Source organism: Mus caroli, unplaced genomic scaffold, assembly GCF_978045245.1.
Source record: "Mus caroli unplaced genomic scaffold, Mus_caroli_1 scaffold_1, whole genome shotgun sequence".
Taxonomy (NCBI): domain Eukaryota; kingdom Metazoa; phylum Chordata; class Mammalia; order Rodentia; family Muridae; genus Mus; species Mus caroli.
This window is the reverse complement of record NW_028227256.1, coordinates 89106489-89112488: the sequence shown is the minus strand read 5'-3', so window position 1 is coordinate 89112488 and position 6000 is coordinate 89106489.

Below are 6000 nucleotides of genomic sequence, written 5' to 3'. Positions count from 1 at the left end.
TGGGAGACTATTAATGACTGCTTCTATTTCTTTGGGGGATATAGGGCTGTTTAGATCATTAACCTGAACTTGATTCAACTTTGGTACCTGGTATCTGTCTAGGAACTTCTCCATTTCATCCAGGTTCTCCAGTTTTGTTGAGTATAGCCTTTGGTAGAAGGCTCTGATGGTGTTTTGGATGTCTTCAGGATCTGTTGTTATGTCTCCTTTTTCATTTCTGATTTTGTTAATTAGGATGCTTTCCCTGTGCCCTCTAGTGAGTCTGGCTAAGGGTTTATCTATCTTGTTGATTTTCTCAAAGAACCAGCTCCTTGATTGGTTGATTCTTTGAATAGTTCTTCTTGTTTCCACTTGGTTGATTTCGCCCCTGAGTTTGATTATTTCCTGCCGTCTACTCCTCTTGGGTGAATTTGCTTCCTTTTGTTCTAGTGCTTTTAGGTGTGTTGTCAAGCTGCTAATGTGTGCTCTCTCTAGTTTCCTTTTGGAGGCACTCAGAGCTATGAGTTTTCCTCTTAGAAATGCTTTCATTGCATCCCATAAGTTTGGGTATGTTGTGGCTTCATTTTCATTGAACTCTAAAAAGTCCTTAATTTCTTTCTTTATTCCTTCCTTGACCAAGGTATCATTGAGAAGAGTGTTGTTCAGTTTCCACGTGAATGTTGGCTTTCTATTATTTATTTTGTTATTGAAGATCAGCCTTAGTCCATGGTGATCTGATAGGATGCATGGGAAAATTTCAATATTTTTGTATCTGTTGAGGCCTGTTTTGTGACCAATTATGTGGTCAATTTTGGAGAAGGTACCATGAGGTGCTGAGAAGAAGGTATATCCTTTTGTTTTAGGATAGAATGTTCTGTAGATATCTGCCAGATCCATTTGATTCATAATTTCTCTTAGTTTCACTGTGTCCCTGTTTAGTTTCTGTTTCCATGATCTGTCCATTGGTGAAAGTGGTGTGTTGAAGTCTCCCACTATTATTGTATGAGGTGCAATGTGTGCTTTGAGATTTACTAAAGTTTCTTTAATGAATGTGGCTGCCTTTGTATTTGGAGCATAGATATTCAGGATTGATAGTTCCTCTTGGAGGATTTTACCTTTGATGAGTATGAAGTGTCCCTCCTGTCTTTTTTAATGACTTTGGGTTGGAAGTCAATCTTATCAGATATTAGAATGGCTATTCCAGCTTGTTTCCTCATACCATTTGCTTGGAAAATTGTTTTCCAGCCTTTCATTCTGAGGTAGTGTCTATCTTTTTCTCTGAGATGAGTTTCCTGTAAGCAGCAAAATGTTGGGTCTTGTTTGTGTAGCCAGTTTGTTAGTCTATGTCTTTTTATCGGGGAGTTGAGTCCATTGATATTAAGAGATATTAAGGAAAAGTAATTGTTGTTTCCTGTTATTTTTGTTGTTAAAGTTGGCATTCTGTTCATGTGGCTGTCTTCTTTTAGGTTTGTTGAGGGATTACCTTCTTGTTGTTTCTAGGGCGTGGTTCCTGTCCTTGTGTTGGTTTTTTTCTGTTATTATCCTTTGAAGGGCTGGATTCGTGGAGAGATAATGTGTGAATTTGGTTTTGTCGTGGAATACTTTGGTTTCTCCATCTATGTTAATTGAGAGTTTGGCTGGGTATAGTAGCCTGGGATGGAATTTGTGTTCTTTTAGTGTCTGTATAACATCCGTCCAGGATCTTCTGGCTTTCATAGTCTCTGGTGAAAAATCTGGTGTAATTCTGATAGGCTTGCCTTTATATGTTACTTGGCCTTTTTCTCTTACTGCTTTTAGTATTCTATCTTTATTTAGAGCATTTGTTGTTCTGATTATTATGTGTCGGGAGGTATTTCTTTTCTGGTCCAGTCTATTTGGAGTTCTGTAGGCTTCTTGTATGTTCATGGGCATCTCTTTCTTTAGATTTGGGAAGTTTTCTTCTATAATTTTGTTGAAGATGTTTGCTGGTCCTTTGAGTTGAAAATCTTCATTCTCATCCACTCCTATTATCCGTAGGTTTGGTCTTCTCATTGTGACCTGTATTTCTTGGATGTTTTGAGTTAGGATCTTTTTGCATTTTACATTTTCCTTGATTGTTGTGCCGATGTTCTCTATGGAATCTTCTGCACCTGAGATTCTCTCTTCCATCTCTTGTATTCTGTTGCTGATGCTGGTATCTATGGTTCCAGATTTCTTTCCTAAGGTTTCTATCTCCAGTGTTGCCTCATTTTGGGTTTTCTTTATTGTGTCTACTTCCCTTTTTAGGTCTAGTATGGTTTTGTTCATTTCCATCATCTGTTTGGATGTGTTTTCCTGTTTTTCATTAAGGACTTCTACCTGTTTGATTATGTTATCGTGTTTTTCTTTAAGGATTTGTAACTCTTTAGCAGTGTTCTCCTGCAATTCTTTAAGGGATTTTTGTGCTTCCTCTTTACTGTCTTCTACCTGTTTACCAGTGTTCCTTTGTATTTCTTTAAGTGTGTTATTAAAGTCCTTCTTGAAGTCCTCTACCATCATCAGGAGATATGCTTTTAGATCCGTGTCTAGCTTTTCCGGTGTGTTGGGGTGCCCTGGACTGGGCGAAGTGGGAGTGCTGGGTTCTGATGATGGTGAGTGGTCTTGGTTTCTGTTAGTAAGATTATTACGTTTACCTTTCGCCATCTGGTAATCTTTGGGGTTAGTTGTTGTCGATGTCACTGTTTAAAGATTGGAGCAGAAGCTGTGTTCCACTCACCAGCAGTCTCAAAATCCTGTGGCGGGGGGTCGTGGGTAGCTGGCGGGTGTCAGCCGACCCTGCGCTCTAGCTACGCCGGTGCTGGTCTGGCCGGATGAGGCCTGTGGCCCTACTCAGGCCGGTTTCTGCTTCCCTAACTAATGCAGTCTCAGGTCCCGCGCGCAATTGGATTGGAGCAGAAGCTGTGTTCCACTCACCAGAAGTCTTAAGATCCTGTGGCGGGTGTTGTGGGTAGCTGGCGAGTGTCAGCCGATCCTGGGCCCTAGCTACCCCGGTGCTTTTCTGACCGGAAGAGCCTCAAGTTCTTAAATGTGGAGATAGGCTACACTTCTGGATCTCGAAGGAGTTATAAACTTGTGTTTTGATTCCTTTGTTTTTGTTTTAGACAGCATTGGTATTGTCATGTGTGACTGAATAGTGTGGTTTCCACCTATTTCCCTCCTCTTTCATGAGAGCTGTCCTTGTGTGTCTTGTCACATTTTCAGCATCTAACATCAGCATGCTTTTGCCTGTTAGTTCTCAGGCACCATGTGGTAGGAAAATGATCCACTTGGGAAACATCAGACCCCCTAAACTGTAAACCACTTAGCAGACTGCTTCTCTCTCTCTCTCTCTCTCTCTCTCTCTCTCTCTCTCTCTCTCTCTCTCTCTCTCTCTCTCTCTCTCTCTCTCTCTCTCTTAAGACAGGGTTTCTCTGTAGCCCTGGCTGGCCTGGTAACTCACTCTGTAGACCAGGCTGGTGTCGAACTCAGAAATCCACCTGGCAGACTGTTTAATGATTTTTTTTTCCTAGTAGCAACAGCTTTTCTTCTAGATTCCCACTGAATAATATTCCTCTAGTCCTGAAGCCCATGTTACTCCTCATCTCCCTGTAGCTAGGCAGGCAGAGGCTTTTGCTCATGGAGGGAGACGATCTATTTCTCTGTTCATCCTGAAGAGGCTTCAGCACACGGACCCTTAACAATCACAACTAATTAAGATAAAAGAATACAAGTCTGAGGTGCTGTGAAGCAGGATAGCCTCTCTCTGGAGAGGCTCTCCCAGTTCCTGACAAATACAGAGGTGAATCCTTGCAGCCTACCATTGGATTAAGCACAGGGTCCCCAATGAAGGAGCTAGAGAAAGGACCCAAGGAGCTGAAAGGGTTTGCAGCTCCATAGGAAGAACAACAATATGAACCAACCAATAACCCCAGAGCTCCCAGGGACTAAGCCACCAACCAAAGAGCACACGTGGTGGGACTCATGGGTCCAGCTGCATATGTAGCAGAGGATGGCCTAGTCGGACATCAATGGGAGGAGAGGCCCTTTGCCCTGTGAAGGCTCTATGCTCCAGTGTGGGGGAATGCCAGGGCCAGGAAGTGGGATTGGGTGGGTTGGTGAGCAGGGGGAGGGGTGAAAGGATAAGGGTATTTTTAGGAGGGGAAACCAAGAAAGGGGATAACACTTGAAATGTAAATAAAGAAAATATCCAATAAAAAAGAAAAAAAATACAAATCTGAGGTGGAGTGAAGCAGAATAGAAAGACAGAGGGAATTGGGGAGCATGAGAAAAGAAAAAAAAAGAAAAAATCTGACTCCTAGGATCTGAGTCACACTGACCACTGGCTGAGAGTTAATATTTTTCTTATAATTGACCAGACAACTATACAGTGTCTATATCCTTTCCTGAGAGAGATCTCAAACAAGAGTGTTAAAACAGCTGGTGAACACTTCTATCAGTTTTAAACTGTCTTTTCCTTCATCCTCATTCACAAACCTGAGCCATGAACCTCATAGACTGCCTTCCAATCTCATTTACAAAAAGAAGTTCCTCGAAAGAAGTGAGCGGCCGTAGTGGTGGCCGGCTGTGGGGATGCAGGGCTGCCTCTCCTGATGCTTGGCTCTCATGGGTTTTGATTCCTCACCAAGTCTACTTTGGGTCTGTCCTGACCGTGTTCCCAATTCCTTGAATTAAAGAAAGACAAAGGAACTCTTCTGGAATGACTCTGAGTGACGACTGTTCCTGGTGAGCAAACTCTTACCCTGGTGGCTACATTATTTTATTGCCACTCGCTAAAGTGGTCAAATTTCTCCAAATGACTCTTAACAAGACACTTTTAGAAAAATCTCTGCCTTCTCTATTAGTTTTATAATGGGGGATGTTACACATAAAATTTAGATCATCTAGAATTTCAGTAAGTTTAATGATTTTAGTCCATTATAATTTGGCTTCCTGAGTTCTACCTTAGGCATTTGATAGTATTTTGCTTTCTTAACTGTAGTATCAAAGTGTTTTTATTTCTGCAGACTCTATTTCTCCTCTACATCTGTATTTTCACAAGTACATGTGCATGCCAATTTAGAACGGGGTCACTCTAGTACTATGAAAACTATGGTCAAGAAATCTTGGAAGATAAGGACAAGAAGGGATCACATAGAAATAATTGAATTTGGACAAGATTTTTCTTCCTTGACTCGAGACACTAAATTCCTTATAGAACTTAAGAATGTTTACCTTCCATCCTGGAAGTAGGAAGGTTGATATTCAGGCTATGACTCTGAAGCAGTGCCATTCCAGAGTACAGCTTGGTAGTGTCTAAGGAAACTTCTGCTGCAATTGCCATACACCACTCAGGAACTCACCTACTGTACTGGCTATTTTTGTGTCAACTTGACACATCTGGAGTTATCACAGAGAAAGGGGCTTCAGTTGAGGAAATGCCTCCATGAGATCCAACTGTAAGGCATTTTCTCAATTAGTGATCAAGGGGGAAAGGCCCCTTGTGGGTGGGACCATCCCTGGGCTGGTAGTCTTGGGTTCTATAAGAGAGCAGGCTGAGCAAGCCAGGGGAGGCAAGCCAGTAAAGAACATCCCTCCATGGCCTCTGCATCAACTTCTGCTCCCTGACCTGTCTGAGTTCCAGTCCTGACTTCCTTTGGTGATGAACAGCAGCATGGAAGTGTAAGCCGAATAAACCCTTTCCTCCCCAACTTGCTTCTTGGTCATGATGTTTGTGCAGGAATAGAAACCCTGACTAAGACAAATTGGTACCAGGAGTGGGGTATTCCTGTGACAACCTGACCATGTTTTGGGGAGGACTGTGGAAGGACTTTGGAACTTTGGGCTTGAAGATCCATTCGTTGTTAAGAGCTCTGTCAGATGTTGTGTAGGAGCTTGGAAGATAATGCTGAGAACAGTGCAGAAGATGGAGGCCTGGTTTGTGAAATTTCAGAGGGAAAATTAAAGACTCTCTTCAGGGCCATTGCTGTTTTTATTGTGAAGATTTTGTAGTTCTGGTTAGCTGGG